A 24636-nucleotide genomic window follows, 5' to 3' on the forward strand; every position below is an offset into this window, starting at 1 on the left:
TGTCTAAAAGATTTCTAATGGTAATTGATTTGTTTAGGGTAACTAATTGAAAGAGTTAGATATTTTTGTTGGTTAAAGATTCTTTTCTTGAGTAATCGATTAGTTTTTTTTTTTAATAATGGTTGTTACAATTACATTGTCTTATTTCGAATTCAAAACTAGAACGAAAAAAACAAGACTTGGAACAATTTTATTATATAAGGTGGTGGTAATAAAAACATTAGGTTGTTCACGACACAAAGTCTCCTTCAAACAGTCGACCATCTTATTTATTTCGAAAAGTACAACAAAAGAAACTCAAAAGAATGAGAGTCAAATGGATAGAGGCGGTCTTCTTTTTTAATTAAGGTTGTCTATTATATTTGAAGTTCTATGGCAATGAACAATCCATTGGACAACATAAGGAGAGGAGCATATCTTGGGGTTCGGTCTTCCTGAAATGATAGGTTTCACATTCATGCATTGGGAAGAAATAGGACCTTTTATTCCATTGTAAGTGAGGTCAATGTTGCTTACTTTTACATCGTCACATGGTAAGTGACGGCTGCAAATAAGTTTGATTGCCAGCAGAGTTGCAGAACTTCCTCTAATGTTCTTGAAGCTCACTGTACTAATCTTAATTTTTGAAGGAATCTAAAAATTAAAATGAGACAACAAATGGTTTATTTGTTAAGTTATAATGAAAAAATGAATGAAAGGTTCGAGAATGCGATCCATACCTGCCGATTGCACTGATTCCACGGACAATACTCTTGGTCTATTAGAATAGGGTTGCTAACATTGACCATTATAATGTCCAAAAAGTGCATATTGGTGGCGGTGCTGCTAGCAGCAGAAGCTGGCCACGTTTTGATCCTAACACCATTAGTGGTGTTAATTAACGTGCAGTTCTTTACGATGACACCTTCAACAAGTTCTTCGTTAGTGTATCTTCCAAGACTTCCGATGCTTATTCCATGTCTTGGTCTGCACGTCACGTTGGTGACTTCAATTAGTTTGCTTCCATCTCCAAGAGAAATGCAATCATCTCCAATTGCAATTTTGGACTTTGTGATTGTGATCTTATTTGATGGACCGATGTGTATTCCATCAGAGTTTGGACTGTTTTCTGGTGTCATTATATTGATATTATTGATATTATATTTGATGGACTTTAAATTTGACGTGGGTATAGAGACTAAAAAGAAAAATGATTCTAGTTTTTTAGAACAATATTTTGTATACCAAAGGTACAAATACTTTTCGAAGTGGCTCTTGTAGCTTAGTTGGTTAGAGCGGTCATTTCGTATCCGAGCTTTAGGTTCTAGGTAGGCCAGCAAATACAGTATACAAATTATATGTTGCTCAATGGCCATTAGAGACAAAAAGTGAAGAAAATGAAAAATAAAAAGAAATATTTGACGTGGGTATAGAGACTAAAAAGAAAAATGATTCTAGTTTTTTAGGGGAACAATATTTTGTATACCAAAGGTACAAATACAGAAACTTGGAAGTAAAAGAATTTTCTTTCTAAGGGGAGCACTCAATCTATGTGTATCTACCTTTTCGGTTGAATTCTTGTCGAAAATTAAAATTCTTATTATAAAGCAAGTTTGAATAATTAATTTCAACTCGTGCCAATATCTAACTCATGGAAAAAAATAAGACCAATGGGCTGCATAGGAAGCGACACTCCCATTTCACTTTTACATCCATGCATGACCTAAAGATAAAAGGGAAGACCTCGACAAGATTAAAACCACGGAATGAAAATAATTTTAAGTTTGCATTACAAGGAAATCAATTGAATTCGAGGACGAATCCTCTTGAAGAATGGGAGAATGAACGAATAAGGTGTCTTAATTATGCCACAAAAACTTCTTGGTGGATAATAAGATTGTAGGGTAGGTGTTTAAATTTAGAGATGTTTTATAGTATTTTTTTCACTTTATAATATTATATTAAAATTCTAAGTTAAAATTAATTAATGGACGTTATGGTATTGATGGACAAGACATTTACAACATTTCAATAGACTATATATTACTTTAAAGGTTTATTTTCAAGGTTATAAATAGTCATTTATGTTATTAGTATGGTACAAAGATTTTGGATATTAGAATAAAAGTTGAATAGTATGCTTCTTTACCCATGAACTTGTTCTTTTGCATTTCTTGTGTTTAGATTTACGTGCTAGAGTTATGCAAGTAGGCTTGACTGAGTTATTCTGTGAAGCGATTTGAATCATGAGTTTATAAATGAGTTTTTTTGTTTTTTTTTCCTTTTTACTCTTTATCTTAATCATTGAGGTAATCGGTTCAAAAACTTTCTCTTGGATTGATTGCTTATCGTTTTGTGGTTTCTTGGATAATTTAGATCTAAACATCTTGTTCTTCAACAGTAATATTAGATCGAATTTCAAGAGTTTCATAACATATCTATTTCGTAATACAATTTTATTTGATTTGGGTTTACATTAAAAAGACAAATTAGTATTTTGCTTATTTTTCTCATTCATATAAATATGTCTTTTGGTTTGTATTTTATGATACACTAGCTTGGGTGTTTATTCGTTTGGTGATTTAAGAATTGGTATGTTTTTTGTTTCAAGTAGCTCTTGTAGCTCAGTTGGTTAGAGCACCCGTTTAGAGCATTATTGCCCTTTAGTACGTATTCTCCATGATTGTGAGCTAGTACATTGAATAGAATAGAGAATATTTCTTTCCGTCAACAAAAGAGGATCGTTCCCCAAATGTCCATTTACAACATGAACGTTATATGTCGTAGGTACCTGTTTATATGTTGAATTCTTGTAACAACTTGAACCCCAACAAAAGCTACAATTAACTTTATTATAATATAAGATTAAAGCCATTTTTCGATCTTGCTTCCACTATTGGTACAACAATTGGTATCATAGTTTTGTGGTTGTAGCATTTCGGCACACAACAAGTGGTATCAGAGCTTTGAAGGTTGTATTAACTTTATTATAATATAAGATTAAAGCCATTTTCGATCTTGCCTCCACTATTGGTACAACAATTGGTATCATAGTTTTGTGGAGCATTTCGGCACACAACAACTGGTATCAAAGCGTGGTTGTCGTATTTCGGGAATTCTAAAAGTTTTGACCCCCATCAACCATGAAACGTGCTCACAATCGTGTTATGTAGTATGCCATGTAATGTGGGTCATGTGAGACGCCATGTAATGTAAGAAACATATATGCGATGTTAGCACTACTTATGTAATGTCATGTTAGATATGTTAAGGGACCTCATGATGTATGTCACGTGCATCGAGATTCTTCCCCTTTATGTTACGAAAGAATGAAATACGATATTTATGTTTGTCATGATATCATGCGGGCCCTTTTCTATTCTGTGGTGTTCGGCTACGTGTAACACGTTGTGCTCGACCAAGTCAGGTCCAGGGGGTATGTTTACGAGGTCGCCTGGTGGGTCCATGTACACGTACATGGGTCGTGTGTGAAGGAGTACCACACACCCAACCCTACCCAGAATAGGAAAGCTGTGTGAAGGAGTACCACACACCCAACCCTACCCAGAATAGGAAAGCTCCCAAGGCTATGAAAAGTTTATGAAAAGTTTTATGAAAAGTCAAGGTCCCGCTCATATGATGCATGTGTTTGCATTCCTAACCCCAATAGTGGGTGACTTACTGAGTATTTCATAAAATACTCAAGCCTCAAGCCACGTGTTACCTACATTTTTAGGTAAAGACCCTACATTTTTTTTTTCGGGTAAAGGCATGGCAACAATGTACGGTTGACCAAGCTTGAAGCTGAGAACACATGTAAATTGGAGATGGGATATTTTTAGGAGTTTACCCTTGGACTGTTTTACGTTACAGTATTGCTTTATTTAGATTTATTTTTAAATTCATTTAGCTTTATTTAGATTCATTTTTAAATTCAGTTATTTGAAGGTGGAGATGGGATATTTTTAGGAGGTAAGAGCTTTATTTAGATTCATTTTTAAATTCAGTTATTTGAACGTGGAGATGAGATATTTTTAGGAGGTAAGCCAATGTACGGAAGCTGAGAACCTTGGAGATGGGATATTTTTAGGAGTTTACAGCTGAGAACCTTGGAGATGGGATATTTTTAGGAGTTCACCATTCGATTGTTTTAAGTTACATTGATTTATTTTTAAATTCAGTTATTTGAAATTCTAATTCATTCTTAAATTCAGTTATCTGATAGTTTATTTTTGGAGATAAGGTTGTTTTGGAGCGGATTCATTTTTAAATTCATTTATTTGAAAGTTTATTTTTGGAGCGGATTCATTTTTAAATTCATTTATTTGAAAGTTTATTTTTAGAGTTAGGGTTGTTTCAAATTCAGTTATTTGAAAGTCTAGATTGATTCTTAAATTCAGTTATCTGAAAGTTTATTTTTGGAGATAAGGTTGTTTGGGAGCGGATTCATTTTTAAATTCAGTTATTAGAAAGTTTATTTTTAGAGATAAGGATGTTTTCATTTTTAAATTCAGTTATTTGAAAGTTTATTTTTAGAGATAAGGATGTTTTGGTTCGATTACGAAATAGAAGGTTATTTATGATGAGCTTACGCTTAATAAGTTATGTATGCATAAGTGACGTCACTAATTAGGTTAAAGAAAATTAGGGTCGTTACCGTTCTAAAAAAAGTTGACTCTTAAGGTTAAATTGGTAATCATCTCCACCGATTAAGCAAATTATGAACTTGTTGTAAATTGTCATAAATTTTTTTATTTAATTTAGTTATTAACTCGTTTTGGTTAAATAAAAATATTAATTTGGTTATTTAATCTTTAACCATTTTAATTAATATCTTATTTATTTTGGTTATTAATCCTCATTTAGTATATATATAACATTCATATTCTACCTCAATTATCCCTATATAAAGGGTTTGTCTAGGAGATTGAGGATATCGGAATTTGATTGAGTTTGTGTGTCACATTGTATTTTGAGTGACATTTTGGATAAACTTTTTTGTAAGAGACTTTGTAGCGTGAGAGTGAAGTATTCACTTGTAAACACTTTGATTATTAGTATACTTGTAAACACTTTGATTATTAGTGATTGGTGGCTATACGTGGATGTAGGGGAATTTCTTGTCTCTGAACCACATAAATCTTTGTCTTTTTGTTAAAATTTCATTAGTTGGTGTTGTGAGTACATTTGATCTTGCTTCCACTATTGGTACAACAATTGATATCATAGTTTTGTGGTTGTAGCATTTCGGCGCATAACAAATGGTATTAGAGCTTTGAAGATTGTATCATTTTTGTACAAGTGGTATCAAAGCCTGGTTGTGGTATTTGGGGTATTCTAAAAGTTTTGACCCCATCAACTACAAAACATGCTCACAATCGTGCTTATTTTCTTGAAAATCAATTTTCAAGAATTGTATTTTTCTACTTTCATCCAGATTACTTGTTACAAATGGCAGAGTCATCTGATATTAAATCAGGATGTGGATCGAGAATTTTGAGTTTTAATCTTGAAGTAGAAAAATTTGATGGAATCAATAATTTTGGTGTTTGGCGCAAAGTTACTGATTTGTTGGCCATGCAAGACCTTGATGCTTCTCTCGTAGCGAAGATGCCTGAAAACATAATGAAAACATGACAGACGCATAAGTATGTATGACTCAAATTTGATCTTGGTTATAACATATGTGAAGATGGAAAGCTCAAAGATTGGAATTGAGAGAAGTTCAATTGATCCAATTTTGGTTTCTAGAAGATGTAGATGGAAGATTTTCTGTACCAGAAAGATCTCCATGAATCTCTATTGGGGTGAAACCAAATATCATAACCACAGAGCAGCGAAAGCTCAAGGATCGGCAGGCCTTAGGGTTGATTTGGTTGACACTGTCAAAAAATGTGGCGTTTCACATTATCAAGGAGAAGATAATGTAAGTTCTATTGAAGGCGCTATTAAATAGGTACGAAAAACCGTTGAGTATGAACAAGGTGTATTTGATTCGAAGATTTTTCAATCTACAAATGTCTGAAGGTAGATCTGTTGTGGATCATATAAATGAATTCAATATGATTTTAAGTCAACTGAGTTCGGTGGAAATTAATTTTGAAGATTAAATTAAAGAACTGATTTTGATGTCCTCTTTACAGTTGTGGGATACTGTTGTTGTCGCAAACAACCGTTCCCAAATATCTAATAAGTTGAAGTTTAATTAAATTTGAGATTTAGTTCTCAGCGAAAGTATTTGAAAACGGAAAATTGGAGATTCGTAAGGCAATGCTCTTAGTGTTGATCAAAGGGGAAAAAGTAAATGAAAGAGCCCAAACAAACAAGGACGATGAAAATCAAAGAACCGAAAAAAATCTCCAAACATGCTAAACGTAACGTGTTGCAATAATTCTTATTGTGGACAGCTCGATTGAATCTTGGATTTTGGATTTAGGCGCATTATTCCATTCTACTCTAAGTAAGAAATTGTTTCAAAATTTCAAATCCGAATTTTTTTTTAAGGTGTATCTTGCCGACAAGAAAAACCTTGATGATTGAAATCAATGGAGATGTCTGCAAACAAACTCGAGTAAGAAATCAGGACATTAAAGAAGTTTAGATATATTTCTGGTCTCAAGAAGAATATAATCTCTATGGATTAGTTGGATAGCACATGTTATGCACCAGAATTTGGAAAAAGTTCGTGAAAGATTGTGAAGGGTTCCATGGTCAGCACATGACACAAAATTTGATATATATGTAGAGTGCATAAACATGGTTGTCGTAAAGTGGAATCATGAGGGATGATTAGATGGTGAGAACCTACAACTCTGAACCATGAAAGACTCAAGGAGTCAGGAATTATGAGAGTGGAGACTTGAGTCCCTACCAAGACCGCCTAACCACCCTTGAGACCTAGAAGGCCACCTAAGTACCTCAGGATGTAGAAGAAAGATTTCTAAACCGATAGTAGCTGGTATGGCGTTCAACTAGTTTCCACTCACCTTTCCACTCTTGTACGATACCATCAAGCGAGGTGTTACATTGGTTAGGATTGTGATACTCAGTGGTAGATTGACTATTCTGCATGGTGGGTCCATCCTATGGTAGAACATTGAACACGCAAGTAGTTAGAGGTTAACCTGCACATAAGATTCTTCCTATGTGAGGATTTCCTATGGGAGGATGTTGATCATGCAGGTTGTTGGGTTTTATGTCCTAAAACTCATAGTTTGTAAATAAAAACATATTCTATTTTCAATAAAGTTATCATTGATGTTTATTCAGTAAAGATTGTTATTGAATAAATTGTATTTTACTATCGTTAATCTAAATCGAATAAACTAAGAATACTCTAGCTATAGTATGATTACTTGAACTATATGTAGAAACATAAGAGTGGATCAAGTTCAAGTTTATAGTCAAAATAATCTATAGTACAAGAATAAGGCTGAGTACCTTATCTTGGGGACACTGTGGATGCGGCCCACTTTTGTATATGACATAACAATGTGATTACTAAATTGTACATGCGGAGACATGTGAGTGGTGGCGTCCTACGCAATGAGTATTGAATAAGATTGGACCATGAAGAAAATCACTCTCACTTTATAATGTCGTTTACTGTTGAGACTGATTTTCTTTTCATTCAATGACCTAGGTAACTCTATCTTAATCCTGAGCTAACCATGAACTTCTGTTTATTCGAAATTATCCTTAGAATTGCATGGGTGAGAGTGACTCGAGTTCGCCGACTCAATAGGTCTCCCATTTCAGGGGTAACACTAGGTGAATGGCTGGGGCGTGGGGTGCAAGATGGAATTCGCTCCTACCTACTTTTAGGGATAGAAGAGAGGTAGTTCCCTTAGGTACTGACTCTAGGTATTAAACAAGGGGCCCACCCTCGCATTGGCCTGAGAGGGATTCGGTTTACTAGTTTGACCACAAACCAATTGTTCATAAGAGGATCAGTGGGACATAAGAAACAAGAAGTAACTTCAGGGGTAAAACGGTTAATTGACCCAACTCTAGTTACGAACAACTTGTGAAGGATCGACTTACTAATCATAGTTATATCAAATGGACAAAAATATATCTATAGTGAGGGGAGTGCAACTACTAGGCTATAGTGGAGTGTCTTAGTAGTTAACGAGTGTTGGTTAACAAGGTTAATGAATTTAACCGGTTAATCTTGGATTGTTGGAGCTCATGATCTATAGGTCCATTAGGTCTCTCTACTAGCTCATATCGAACTAAACCATAGAACTGTGTGACGAGTGGGTTCGAAGTGTTCGAATTCAAATTAGGGAATATGCGCTACATATATACGATGTATTTAACCCTTTTTTTGTTTTATTTATGAATTAAATAAAAAAGAGAATCTGAGATATTTAAATAAGATTTAAATATTTTAATCAAATATGTGTCGAAATTGATTGGGATTGGGATTTGAATTAATATTAAATATTAATTAAATGGTTTAATTAATCATTTAATATTACTTAATTTGAAATTAATTATTCAAATTAATTGTTGAATTAAAATGAAGAAAGTAAGAAGGTTGGCTTCACTCCATGGAAGAATCCATGTTTGAGTTAGTGGAATTTTGGGATGTCAAAATTTGGTTTAACCAAACTTGCATGCTTGCCAAATAAACCCACAGACAAATTTAAATATTATTTTGAGTGTCAAAATTTGGTGAACTCAAACTTGCATGTTTGTCACATAATCCCAAACATTTGAGTGGAATATTGAGTGTCAAAATTTGGTGATCTCAAATTTGCATCAACATGCAAACATAACTCTATAAATAGAGTGATCAAGGTACATGAACTTCTCCCTTCCAAAAACCATGAGAAAAACTCTCACAAACTCTCTGTTCATATATACTAAATCCCTCCCAAGTTTAGTCACTCAACGGATTCCACAATCCCGTTCTAAGGTCGGAGAATAGTGGAGAAGACACTAGTGGTGGTTCGAAACCGATTCGTGAGGAAAAAGGAATTTAAACTACAAAAGGTTAGTACTAAAACACCTTGAGTTTTAATACTTATGAACATGCTAGTTATTTACTATAATTGATGTTCTAAGAGTGCCTAAGATCCAAATTGCTTTCTCATGTGTTATATTAACATCATCAATAACTTTTCGAGCTGGCTTGTATCGAAAAGTAGCACGCCCCAACCTTGGATGATCTCATGGCCTGTGCGACGGGTTTGCCAGTTCACTCCTCCATTGACGACAAGCAGGCTGACACTCACCATGTTCCTCACCTGGTACAAAGTTATATGTCGTAGCGCATCATCCTTAGATGTCGGATACCGCTATGAAGGTTAAATCTTCTGCCCAAATGTCTGTACCAAGACTGTGAAACTCTAGAGCCTATAGAGTAAGCTGGTGGTTCCCTACTCTGACATGGATGCGATAAGAGCCTATAAGTATGTTGCTTATTAAATATATTTATACTCATTCCTATTTACATTTCTTTTTCAGGTCCGTGAAGCTACAGATCGTGGCGATAGGGTTCTCGGGAGCTTAGAAGTCACAGAGGAATTGTCGACTTGAGGTGTTTTTGATATGAACCAAGAGACATCAATCATACAATATACTTCAATGTAGCATGAATTGAAACATCTTTTGATAATTTTGACAACCTAAGGCAAGAACACTTGATTGAGATTCGAATCACTCCACAAGCAAGATCGATCATGTCTAGCTTGAATGACTCTTGTTGATCAAATATCTCAAACACTTATTTGAGATTCGAATCACTCCACAAGCAAGATTGATCATGTCGAGCTTGAATGATTCTACATGCAATCTAAACTACATAGAATTGCAAAGAAACTTAGCCATTGGCTAAAGAAAAGCACAAATGCTTCTTTCTATATTTCCCAAGTCTACTTACAAATACAACATACATGGCTTTATATAGCCTCAAAATGAAACTATTAAAGACATTCCAAGAGTTGTAACATTCATACTTAATGGCGATAATTAACCATTATGTAATTGTAACCTAAAGTAAATTAAAAGTCTTAAATAACAATCAAACTTCATTCCTCTTCAATGTGGCATGAATTGCTTGATAATTTTGACAACATTTTCTTCACATCTTCATTGAAGTATATTGTATGATTGATGTCTCTCGGTTCATATCATTCTCCACTTCTTCAAGAGGATTCGTCCTCGAATCTATTTGTGCAACTTTGCTGCAAAAAAAAAAAAAAAAAAAAAAAAGATATGGAAATATAGACGACCTCGCAACACTCTCTCACGTGTATACACTCAAGAAATTTTAGGCCACTCTGTTTGCACTCATTTACACAAATGAAGCTCTCATTCTCACCTCTCAAATTTTTTTAGTAGAGCCCAGATTGGATTTTTTTATTTTGGGTCGATTAAAAACTATAAAGATAAAAACAAATTGAAAATAAACGCAAAGGAAACATATATCCAATCTTGAGCCTGAAGCTCTGATACCAAATGATATGATAAGGAATCAACTACAAGGGGAGTAAGATTCGGATTACCTTGTTGATCGAATATCTCAAGTCAAGAACACTTTTTTTGAGATTTGAATCACTCCACAAGCAAGATTGATCATGTCTAGCTTCAATGATTCTTGTTGATCAAATATCTCAAGACAAGAACACTTGATTGAGATTCGAATCACTCCACAAGCAAGATTGATCATGTCGAGCTTGAATGATTCTACATGCAACCTAAACTACATAGAGTTGCATAGAATGATATGAACCAAGAGACATCAATCATACAATAACTCTAAATTACTCTAAATTGCAACCCACCCAAAATTTACAACAATCAAACTTCATTCTTCTTCAATGTAGCATGAATTGAAAAATCTTTTGATAATTTTGACAACCTTCTCTTCATATCTTCATTGAAGTATATTGTATGATTGATGTCTCTTGGTTCATATCAGTTTTTCTAGACTACGTACATATAGTTGTCACTTAATACATGTCATATTTGTTGGAATTTATGCCCTAAAGCCTCGTAATTAATTATTTAGTTTTTAACAATAATTTTTATTAGTTTATTTGTAATTTAATTGTTATCCATGGTATGAAAATCCAAGGTTATTAATGTAATCTTGAACCGTATTTGGTTGACATACAAGAGGACCGTGTTCAAGTAATAACCTAAAAAGTCTATAGTATATGGATAAAGTTGGATGCCTTATCTTGGTAACACTATTGATACGACCCACTTTGTAATGGTTACAAATGATTTGATTCAAATCGTTCATATGGAGACATGTAAGTGGGGCTACCCTATACAATGAGTTTGTATAAGACTGGACAAATAAATGTTTAATCTCTCTTTATAAATCCGTTAATTGAGAAGATTAATATTTCACACAATGATCATATGCGAGTCGATCTTAATCCTGAGTGAGTTATGAACTCCTGCCAGTGAGGGCTTGTTCTTTAATTTACATGGGTGAGAATGGCTCTTTAGGCCGATTCAATGTGCCTACAATTTTAGGGACTTGACCAATCAGGGAGTTTGAAACATAATATCATGAGATGAAATTCACTCTTTTCCAGATGAGGAAACTAGATGAGTTGTTCTCTTAAGTACTGATTTCGGGACTTGAACAATGGGGCCCCACCCTCTCTCTGGCCCAAGAGGGACTTGGTTTATGATTGGATCATAAACAAATTGTTTATTAGAGAATTAGTGGTACTTAAGTTGAAAAATGTAATTACAGGGGTAAAACGGACTTTTGACCCAGCTACAATTATGAACAACTCGTGAAGGATCGACTTGCTTGTAATGATTTTATCAATGGAAATAACTTGTCCTACAGTACATAAGAGTGCAACTCTAGGTCTATAGTGGAGTGACCTATAGTTAATGAATGGAAATTGATTAATTAAAGAGTTTAATTAATTAATTTTGTATCACTGGAGCTTATAATCGGTAGGTCCATAAGGTTTTCTTGCTAGCTCATAACAACGTTAAAGGTTCAATTTATTTGAAAGAATATTTGAAGTGTTCAAATTGATATTTAAAATAATTAGATATATTAAATATAAAGGGGAAAATAAATTTAATTTGAAGTGTCAAACTAATATTTATATATTAGATATTAAATAAATTGAGAAAATATATTTAATTTGAAGGTTTCAAATTAATATTTAATATATTAAATATATTTAAAAAGACAAATATATTTATTATATATGATACCATTAAATATTAAATTATTATACATTAAATAAAAATATATTTGAAATTTGAATCAAGTTCAAATTAATTAAATATATATTAGGATATCTTATAATATTTAAATATAGTTTAGATGAGGTATTATATCATAATAATATTAAATATGTAAATATATTATTTGCAAACATTCTCCGAGTCATAACAGACCAATCTCTCCCCCTTTCTTTGGAGAATGAAATTACATCTGGAGAGATTTTTCCAAACGGATTACATCTTAGGAGACATGAACAGGATTACATCTCAAAAAAAAAAAAAAAAAAAAAAAAAAAACAAAACAAAACAAGAACCCCTTAAACCGATTAGTGTAATGTCCCATGAACAGGATTTGAACCAAATTTTTTAGTATGAATTTGACACCCAATGGCTCCAGCATTTTTCGACATCTTTTGCAATATGACCATATTATTTACTCCTCATGAAGTGTTTCTAAGAAGGAAAATTATTCTTACGGATCAACATGAGTTGTTTTTAGCATATTTTGCTTTACCCACATGTTTGTTAAGACAATTTCAAGAGGTAGCCAAACATAATATTGTTCGTGGTCCAAATCTAGCATGGGTACCATTTGCCATTTCCAAATGGCTTAGTTCCCTTTTCTTTTTTTTTTTTTAAGATATTATTCTAAACATAAAAATCAAAAGATTTAATTATGTAATAAGGGTTGTTTGAGTTGAATAAATTTATGATCCAATTAACTTACTTAGGCCTCAAAGATATCTCAACTCGACCCAGCTAAACTCACGAACAACAAATATCTTAAGACTTGAAAACACAAAACATAGCATCATGGATTGAGACCAAGTTTTGTTTTTATTTTCTCTCTTTTGTGATTTATGTTGTTTGTTGGCCTTATTTAGCACGGATTTGGGCCAATTTTGATGAGTTCCTGTGCATTAAACTCCTAGAACATTTAGCTACTTTTGATATTTAATTTTTCTAGGACTATCGACATTTTTCCTAAAACTAAACTTGGTCGGGATAAATAGGTAGATAATTCAATATTAAATGTAAATTCCTAAAATACATATTAATACTTGTCACTTAATTTTCTAATCTGAAACCTAAATTTTTTGAAGTCATATCCAAAAGTTGCAACGAAAATTACATGATTGACGAAAAAGATAGATTTAAGGACACGACTTGCTAGATTAGTCACCTCTAATGTCAATTCTTCTTTAACGATAATGATGGATGTGTGCCATATGGGACGGATATAGTTAGGAGATTCGATCTAACTTATCGATTCTGTCTAAAAGATTTTTAATGGTAATTAATTTGTTTAGGGTAAACGGAAAGAGGAGTTAGATATTTTTGTTGGTTAAAGATTCTTTCCTTGAGTTATGGATTAGTTTTTTTTAATAATGGTTGTTACAGTTACATTGTCTTATTTCAAATTCAAATCTAGAACGAAAAATAAGACTGGAACCAGTTTATTATATAAGGTCGAGGTACTAAAAACATTAGGTTGTTCACGACACAAAGTCTCCTTCAAACATTCGACCATCTTATTTATTTCGAAAAGTACAACAAAAGAAACTCAAAAGAATGAGAGTCAAATGGATAGAGGCAGTCTACTTTTTTAATTAAGGCTGTCTATTATTTTGAAGTTGTATGGCAATGAACAATTCATGGGACAACATAAGAGAGGAGCATATCTTGGGGTTCTGTCTTAATGAAATGATAGGTTTCACATTCGTGCATTGGGAGGAAATAGGACCTTTTATTCCATTGTAAGTGAGGTCAATGTTGCTTACTTTTACATCGTCACATAGTAAGTGACGGCTGCAAATAAGTTTGATTGCCAGCGGAGTTGCAGAACTTCCTCTAATGTTCTTGAAGCTCACTATACTCATCTTAATTTTGTAAGGAATCTGAAAATTAAAATGAGACAACAAATGGTTTATTTGTGAACTTATAATGAAAAAATGAATCAAAGGTTTGAGAATGCGATCCATACCTACCGATTGCACTGATTCCACGGACAATACTCTTGGTCTATTAGAATAGGGTTGCTAACATTGACCATTATAATGTCCAAAAAGTGCATATTGGTGGCGGTGCCGCTAGCCGCAGAAGCTGGCCACGTTTTGATCCTAACACCATTAGTGGTGTTATTTATCGTGCAGTTCTTTACGATGACACCTTCAACAGGTTCTTCGTTAGTGTATCTTCCAAGACTTCCGATGTTTATTCCATGTCCTGGTCCGCACGTCACATTGGTGACTTCAATTAGTTTGCTTCAATCTCCAAGAGAAATGCAATCATCTCCAATTGCAATTTTGGACTTTGTGATTGTGATCTTATTTGATCGACCGATGTGTATTCCATCAGTGTTGGGATTGTTTTCTGGTGCCATTATATTGATATTATGGAATGTGAGGTTGTTGCAGCCGATGACATTGATATAGAAGTTCTTGCTATCAAGTGATGTTATTCTCTTAACGGTTGAATTGGTGATGAAGTTGAACCTCAAACTCTAAACATTTTGTATAATCAAATAATATTTTGTGAGAGTCGGTAATGATGCTAAAAATTTGAATAGAACCCAATAAAATTGAAAACTAAAAAAAAATTTACTTTTTCCCTGGATTGTTTAAAGATTATCCTCTAGAAAATGAAGAACATTGACCAAATCGTAAATGTCAGAACATTAGAGAAGACATGTAAGAGGCTCTTTCAAAAACAACAAGATGCATGAGATTGAGAAGGAAAGCTAAAGGAATATTACTTACAACCGGGAGTTGGGCACAATTTATGCATTTGTGGCAATTGTTCCTTTTCCAAGCTGCCTTTCCTTGGCCATCAAAAACTCCTTCACCTGATAATGTCAATCTATCAACACGTGTAAAAGTGATCCAATTATCTCCGGGAAGACTTTTTAGTGCCTGCAATGTTCCTCGAAGTTGAAAGTCAATTGGGCTATTACAAGGTCCTTCAAACTTCCCTTGCTTTACTCTAAATATCCCTCCTGGAATAAAAATTGCACTAGAACGATTGGACGTGCATGCATCCCTCCATGCATTTGCTAAAGCCGACATTTCACAACTAACAAAAACTTATAGCAAACAATTGATCAGCTCAACTAGTGATAATATTGATGTTCATATTATATATTTACCTTCATGATGTCAGTACCAGACACTATGTTACCATATCTTTTCAAAGAAAAAACAACATCGGCACTAGATTGAGCATCGACGGTAGGAGCTAACAATAGTAACATCAAAATTGTAGCGGCCAAGAAACTCGATTTGATCGTACTCATGAAGCCTTTGCTTTCTTTTCTTTTTTTATGTATATCGTTTGAAAACTAGTGAGAGACAATGATATTTCCTTTTAGATTTGGAACTTTTTATGTATTTAATACAAATTGAAAATAGGAATCAAATTGAGTTGTTTTTAGCATATTTTGTCTTTACCCACATGTTTGTTAAGAAAATTTCAAGAGGACGCCAAACATAATATTGTTCGAAACTAAACACGCTTAAAATCGTAGGCATATTATGGTAGGCATACGCTTAAAATGACTTGTATGACTATAATAAAGCAACAAAATCACTTGTCTCAAAGTATGGTATTGTAACACCCAAAAATGAAAGGAATTAGATCTAACAAGAATAAGCCGCCCATGTAAGACCCAAATGATCAAAAGGGGAGGAATTAAAGGATTAAGGAAGGATGATGATCTCAAGCAAGTCATTTTTATACCCTAACAAGTAATGTTAAGGTGTTTAAGACCTATGGAAAAAGGATTGGAAAGTAAAAGTAAGTGAAAAGGGCAAAAAGGTCATTTTACTAATTATTAAGGACCTTCCCGGATTTTTAGTTGCTTATCTAGAAAGAATTTAGAGATGCTCAAGAAAAAATGACCAACATGAGATAAATGATTTTTAGAAAAATTATGGATTTTTTAGGAAATATAATATTAAAATATTCGGAAGGCGGGAAATGACCCAAATACCCCTGGAAGAATGTATAATTACGAAAATGGCCATCTGATCAGAAACAGAGCATCTACAGTGACCATCTGAGAAATATCTCACGAAACTCAAATCCCAGCCGTTGGATCTTCCCCAAATTTGGATATGATCTAGAAGATGGACAGATCATCACATCAAACGGCTATTATGCAAAACCAAAGTCGGTGAGGCTCTGACTGGAGTAGATATTTCTGGCGGATTTTCCAGAAAATCTAACTGCCAATTCACGACGATTCTGGAGCTTTCAATGTCGGTTTAAGCTCGCCTATAAAGTCTGGAGTATGGGAAACAATATGGAATAAGACTCGAGCAAGGTCGAGCACCCATTCGAGAGTTATGAGAGTTTAGTTTGTGGGTCTCCTACTCTCGGGTTTCTTCCAAATTTGAGAGCAATTCTCCACCATTCCTCCTTAAACTTATTCCAATAGTTTCCAAACAAGATTACCCACAAGTTATATGAAGGAATTGAGAGCTGAAACGTCGTAGAACAAGATACCCATGATATCGGAAATCCGGCGTTTCGAGTGAGTTGCATACCGATAACGATTTCTGAAAATTAAGGTTCCACACTCAAAGACATTCCTCCAAATCAATTCCTATAGCTTGATGAAAGGATATTTAAGAGGTTCCATGAAGAAATCGGGCCTTGAAAACCCCTAGAATCGGCTACCCGATAAGAAATCCCCTATTTTAGCTCTGGCGAGGAAAATGATTTTGGACGAACTTTGGAGGCTAATATCTTAGGCTATGATCCAAGAAAATGTATGAAATCAATCTCAAGCTCTTCCTTGTAATAGGCTAATATCTTAGGCTATAATCCACGAAAAGGTATGAAATCAATCCCAAGCTCTTCCTTGTAATATCATCGTTAAGTTTCATGAAGAAATCGAGGGGATAAACGAAGAGATGGGGGCTGTGGAAGGCCACTTCCAGACGGCGGCGCAAAGGACGCGCGTCTTCTTCCTTTCCAGAGGAAGAAGACGATGACTTGGCCGGTTCAGTTGAACCGGCCAAGTAAGCCCAAAATTTGGTCTTCCCTCGGTGTTTTTCAATTTTAACCCCCTTCTAGGCTAGTTCTCATAATAAACCTTATGGTTCTAGAAACTAGACACAATAAGGAGTCTATAGAAGAAAAAGTGAAGTAATTCAAATACCGGAAGCTCAAGAACGGAGGTCCTGAACATCAACGATGAGGTACGTAGCCACCTTGGACTTTTCTTAAGAAATACTTGTAGGAATCGCTTGGATTTTCATATGAACCATAAACCAAGTATTACACAAGGATCTATGAAAAAAAAACTTAAAGAACCGTAAGTTAAGGAACATTAAAGTAACCCACTAAATGAGCCCGGATGCCTATGAAACTTTAATGATGAGCATATTATAGCATGTTTAGGTTATATGTGAAATTTAGTGGTCAATGGATAAGTATAAATAGGTAAACCAAGAAACGGGGCAAAATGACCATAATGCCCTTAAGGATCTCTACCTACGGTTCATGAGCTAGATGACCTCCAAATACTATGAAACTCTACAGTAGATCTTATTGTATGATGATTGATGAGGTGGTGAAGTTTGAAAGTCACTGGAACTCGTTAAGTACCAAAACCAAGACTTAGGGGTAAAATGACCATAATGCCCATAAGGAAGACTACCTACGGGTTAAGTCCTAAATGACCTCCCAACATTATGAAATGTTGTATGAATCTTTATCTCATGATGTTGTATAAGGTAATGAAGTTTGGGAATCATTGGGAAACGTTAGATAGCGAAACCAAGATATTGGAAAAAATGTACATCACGATCCACATTACTTTACCTCCTAGGATGACTAACGAGGTACCCATGAAATAAGAGATTCCCCCATAGGTATCCTTGGTTGCTAATAAGATTCTAAGTGTACAAGGTTCCGTTGGACTATTCCTAAGAAGAACCTTTAGGTTCCAACCTTGACCCAAGACGTTATGCATAAACCTAGGATCCCCAAGAGTACAAGGAAACACCTAGGTTAATGTAGATGGTATGCTTAACAAGTTGCTAGGATCCATGCTCGGAGTAACCATTATCTCCCATCACGAAGTGTACCACGAGATTCCTATTCCTCTTTAGGTGAGATGCCCTGCTATATGTACTACGAGTAGGTTGTCATGATGGACTTATTATTTTCCTCACCTAAATGAGATGCTCTGCAACACGATATGCTAGCAGGATGCCACGTTTGTGATAATGTCACCTATGCACTCATGGGGAGAAAACTAAGGGTTACTTTGAAAGTGTTTTCAGGACTAAAACACGATATATGACATGACAACCTCTAACGATTAGTTCCTGAAAACGAAACAAGAAGTCATATCCTAGCTCAAGGTCTAAATATGCTCCAAATCACCAACCATGTCCTATAAGGTTTATTTTATATGACATGAGAATAAGCTCAAGATTTCAAGTTGGTTGGAGCAAGTTTGGAATATAAGCTAAGATGGAACTTAAAGAAACGCCTAAAGAAAACATGTCAAGATTCAAGACCCTTCTAGAATCCTCTAAGGAGCCCATTATGAACTTATGACCTTCTAAAATAATTCATGCTAGTTATTACGATGGGTTCATATGATCACGAATGTATATAACGACTTCGCCTAAAGAAAATAAGAATCTTAGAAACTTATAAGATTAAGAACCAAGAACAAGTTATACAACCACCAAGACAAGAAGAATGTTAGGTACCACTCAAACATAAGGGACCAAAGTCCACAATACTCAAAATTCAAGAATGCTAGGTATTACTCTAAGCATGTCTAATTGTGGCCCATAACTCCCACCATGCGGTGCTTTCTAAGGAGGCTTTTTTCCTCCTCTAGGTGGGATGCCCTGCACCATGTTTGCTTTGCAGGATGTCACGTTTGGCCTCATTCCCCTCACCTAGATGAGATGCCCTACGCCATGTTATGATTTGCAGGATGCCATGTTCATGTATGCACCGATCACGAGACCTATATGGTCTATGTTATATTATGCGACCTTTATGGTCTATGCCATGTTCATGCATGCATCGATCACGTGACCTTTATGGTCTATGCCATGTTCATGCATGTATCGATCACGTGACCTTTATGGTATATCATGGGGAGAACCTATGGCCACAATGGAGCAAGAAGAGAGTAAGTTACCCTAGCCATGAATTAAGAATCTCCTAAGACCTCCCATGGTACGTCATGTGTATGACTTAGACTACGTTGCTTGGAATGTAAGAAGCCTTGAGCGTAGGTATTAAGACTGTGTCGCTTGGAATGTATGAAGCCTCAAACACAGGTTGACAAGTTTATGTCTAGTACCGTAAATCATAAGGGGAGTGTCTTGGAGAACGAATTAAGAAACATAACAAGAACTTACAACAAGAACAAGAATAAGAACAAGAAAAACAAAAAGTGTGGTACCCTAGCATATCAAGGACACGATTAAGAGCCTACAAGTAGGCTGCTTACTGAGTCTTGTACTCATTCTTTATTCTCCATTTTTTCAGGAAATAAGAAGCTGGTCAAGGTCGGGAGCGGACTCTGGAGCTGGTGCCATAGACAAACCTCACCCATCGTCCTTCTACCCTTTTGTGTCGTCCCTTAACTTGTGTTTTAACTGTTATGTTGTGTTTTAAAATACTTTGTATAAACTTTATTTTTGTTTGATATGTTTTAAGTTTTGGTTGTTTTATTTTGTTGAAAAATTTACCCGTCTTTTTAGAGTCATCGAGTCAGCCCGATCTTTACAGGTATGTCCCTAAAATGGTAGGTATATTGAATCGGCTAAAAGAGTCATTCTCACCCATGTAAATTAAAGGACAAGCTCTCACAGGCAGAAGTTCATAACTCACTCAGGATTAAGATCAAGTCGCATATGATCATTATGTGAAATATTAATCTTCTCAATTAACGGATTTATAAAGAAATTTTAAATATTTTTTGGTTCTGTCTTATACAAACTCATTGTATATGATACCCCCACTTACATATCTCCACATGAACGATTTGGATAAAATCATTTGTAACGTGTACAAAGTGAGCCGTATCAATAGTGATACCAGGATAAAGCACCCAACTTTATCCATATACTATAGACTCTTTAGGTTATTACTTGAACACGATTCTCTTGTATGCACCCAACTTTATCCATATACTATAGACTCTTTAGGTTATTACTTGAACACGATTCTCTGCTATGTCAACCACATATTGTTCGAGATTACATTAATAACCTTGATTTTCATACCATGGATAACAATTAAATTACAAATAAAATAATAAAAATTATAGTTAAAAAGTAAATAATTAATTAGGAGGCTTTATAGCATAAATCTTAACAATCTCCCACTTGCTCTATACCCAACACATTCTCTCACTTGCCCTAGAGAAGATGAGACATGTCTAGTAATCCTAGACATTCTAGATGACCCTCAAACACTTTAGCCTAGAGAGTCATTTTATATAAAACAAAATAATTATCATTAAAAGTCATTTTGGTCACAACCACGATGCTTTCTCTCTCAATTTTTATAGATTGATCTTTTAAATTTCCTTCATATTAGTCTTTGTATCACTATCATCACAATGAAAGTGACAAACTAAATCACATGTGAAACACCTTTCAAATGTTTAAGAAATTATTATAGTCATACCAGTCATTTTGTTGCTTTAAAAGTAAAAAATGTTCGGTATACTATACTTCACAATCTAAGGTAAAATTGATCTTAACCTAAATTTTCTAAATTTATGTAACTAGTGTATCACTTAAAGATCAAATCTTTAACTCCATACACAAAATAAAAAAATTCTCATTATCCAGGGATACTTTGAGAAAACTTTAATTTTTCCGGTCATACATTAGTTTAACTAATATAATTTAATTAACTATATATTTAAGGTTAATTCTCATCTATGCATTAATTATCTCCCACTCAGGAAAGATAATTAATTATACTCTCAACATTTGAGGTTACTTACGATACTCTTCCTCTTACTTTATATTTCAATGATCATTATCATTCTTTGAAGTCTTGCATCAAATATTTGACAATTTTGTCAACATAATATATATGAGACAATATTGACATTTATCCTTAAATCTCTATTTTTAGGAGATACAAAATTATTCCAAATCTATTTATGTTAGAGTGAAAGATCACATCAATTCATAAGGAGTAATATGTCTCCAGCCTAAAAAAAATTGAAAAAATTCACTCATCAATTAGTAATTTTCTTGTTTTCACAAGCTCATTACAATTTATTTAAAGTTATAGGTTATCAAACCTTCTATTATAGATTAAATTCATTTCAGAAATCAACTTTTACTCCTTTAGCAAATATTTTGCTTTTGAATTTTAATAATAAATCCATATAATAATATGTGCAGATGTATCCTCTTAGATTTCTTTTGACAAAAAGAATTCTAAATATTTATTTAACATATCTCATATATACAAAAATGAATTAGAGAATAATAATAGACTCTAGAATTACAACAGGAGAGAAAGTCTACTTCTAGCTACTTTCTCCCATTAAGTTCAACTCTTTGTCATGAATCCTGTTTTGAAGATCTATATCTTCTTATCTATACATAATTTTTCTTTTGTAGGTCAATTCATATCGTATGAGTTTAACCTCATCAAGAATATCTACAAATCTCTGGATTTTATGACTTTAAAATATTTATCCTTCGTCATCATCCCTCATAACTATTTTGAGGGTAATAAGTCCTTAAATTGGTCATCTAACATGACAATTTGAATTTTAGTAGGATTGAATCATCTCATAATTTCCCCACTACAATGAGACTTATTGAATTAATGACTAGGATCCACTTCACTCTCAAGCGAAATTAAATTGTTAACAACTTTGGTTAACTATTAAGGGCTCCACTTGGAACTATTTAATTAACACTATCTCACCTTATTATAAGTGTATGTCCTTCTATGAACTTCTTTAGAAAATTACATTTGTCATACCAATATGTTTTTCTATTTAGAATTAAATAAAGGACTATTTTGTTTCTCTTTAGGAGTAGCCTACAGTTAGGCATAATTTTGAACATATTTGTCTTAGCATATATGCTTGATTACAATTATTGAAGTGTTGTAAACTAAGTTTACTACATTTCCGTAATTCCAAAAATTGTCTCATAGACAATTTTGAAGGCAATCATGTTCACTGTGCAATCTCGATTGCATATCCTAACAAGAGTTCAATAATAGTGTATAATTTTTTTTTTTAATACGTGACTATATCTAATATAGTATTGTTTTCTCCTCTTACATCACAATTTTACAAAATTGTATTATGTTGAGAGTTGGAAATAAATTCCACCTTCTATCAACTAATTTTAGTACACAATATTCTCGGACTATTGACAGATGTCCTTATCGTACTATCAACTAAACCTTAAGCCCTAAACCTTAATATTAAATGATTACATATATTCCATAACTAATTAAAACTAGAAAAAGAAAATATAAACTAACTAAATCTAGAGAATAAAATAAAATATACTACTCTTCAAATTTAAAATATCTAATATATATTCCCTAACTAATATATTTTTCAAATATTAAATGATTACCTATATTCCATAACTAATTCAAACTAGAAAGAAGTTGCACTAAATTCTAACATCTACATCATCAAGTATTTTTCAAGAATTACATATCAAGTGTAATGAAAAACAAATCTTGGTAGTAGATCTTATATCAGCTATAAGGGGTGTCATCTAGTCTCCACAAAAAATCTAGTAAATCAAATTTACTTTCATTTAGTTTTTTTTTCCATAGAGTAATTTGGAAAATTTCTTTCACTATAAGCTAGGAACTATTTCCTACCAATAGCTTCAGTCATAAAATTTTTCTTGAATTTTATAATACTTAATTTCGAGATTATTTAAATAAAATTTAGCTTCCATGGATCTCAGGTTATGAACCAATAATGGAGACCATAGGATATGTTGACACATTTCCCTCTCTCATTTACTATAAATACTTTCTCAAGATTCACGTTGATATTTACTCATGCAAACACCTTCCATGGGGGGATGGTCTAAAAGCTGCCACGAGGTCCCACATGAATATCACGGTGTGAATCAATAATAGAGAACGTAGGATATCCTGACATGTGTCCTTAATATCTTTATATTGACCGATGTCCTTCTCCACCTAAGTATTTTGAAATAGGGTTTTCTATTACTCAGACAAATTAGACTAATCTCATTTATCTAAGTTTTCAATCTACCCTTTCATAACCCTCATGTTTGTTGGATTGCTTTTAATGTGAATTGCAAAGTTTTTAAACTATTAAAAAAAAACTAATCACATCGTGAGCTTGCTTAATGAAATTAAATAAAATTTGACTAATTCAACTCCCAAGTCGGTTCCGAGGTACAGGTGTTCCATTTCTGTCAGCTTAAATACCTCAGCCTAGCCAAAACCTTCCTTAGACAGAGTTTCCTTGTAGTCAATTTTTATTTAAAATTCATTCCTCTTTAATTAACTATTAATTACAAGATTAATGAATGAATTAAACTGCCTTTATGATCCTATTGAAAACTAATTCCCTTCCAGAATAATCTTAAAAATCTAGCATTTTAAACCCTTTAAAATTAAATTTAATAGATTACTCAAATTCTAATTATATTAGAACAAACCATAATCGTATTATGTAAATAGCATGCATTCAATTTAAGAAATAAATATCCTAAGTTAATTTTCAAGCATAACAATTATACTCAAATGCATATGGAAAATACATCCTAATTAAGAAATCATCTTATTTATATAAGAAAACAACCTAATAAAAAAAATTTCAAATATAACATTTATATTTAAAAAAAAACAATTAAAATGCATGATTATGCTTAACCTATAATGGGATTTTAAACTAAATGACGTACCAGATGTATTTAATCAATCAATTTAAAACATACATCATATGCATAATTAAATTAAAAAAAAAAATCAAAATTGACCCGCATGTGTAGCATATCTTAGAAATTGAAAATGAATTAAATTACAATAATTTAGATGGAAGACATATCTTGATTTTCAAGATCTTTTATGTTTGGAACAATTCCAAATTTAATAAAACTAGATTTTAAGATCTTTCCTATTGTAACCAATTCCAAATCTAATAAAATTAGGGTTCGAGATTTTTCCGATTGATGGTGTTAATATAACACATGAGGAAGCAATTTGTATCTTAGGCACTTTTAGAACATCAATTATAGTAAATAACTAGCATGTTCATAAGTATTAAAACTTAATGAGTTTGAATACTAACCTTTTATAGTTCAAATTCCTTTTTCCTCACGAACCGGTTTCGAACTACCACTAGTGGCTTCTCCACTATCCTCCGGCCTTAGGAGCTAGTTTCCTGGTAAAAAGAACAAATATGATTAGTCGCCCCTG

At 33.4% G+C, this 24636-nt stretch overlaps 2 pseudogenes; both read right to left on the reverse strand.

Annotated features, from left to right (window-relative positions):
* Positions 1-339: 339 nt before the first annotated feature.
* On the reverse strand, positions 340-1355 carry LOC147785430 (exopolygalacturonase pseudogene; annotated as a pseudogene).
* A 12450-nt stretch (positions 1356-13805) lies between these two features.
* On the reverse strand, positions 13806-15260 carry LOC147785431 (exopolygalacturonase pseudogene; annotated as a pseudogene).
* Between the last annotated feature and the right edge of the window lie 9376 nt (positions 15261-24636).

Source organism: Cucurbita pepo, unplaced genomic scaffold (genome assembly GCF_057944985.1).
Source record: "Cucurbita pepo subsp. pepo isolate OVF unplaced genomic scaffold, ASM5794498v1 scafford_17, whole genome shotgun sequence".
Lineage (NCBI taxonomy): Eukaryota > Viridiplantae > Streptophyta > Magnoliopsida > Cucurbitales > Cucurbitaceae > Cucurbita > Cucurbita pepo.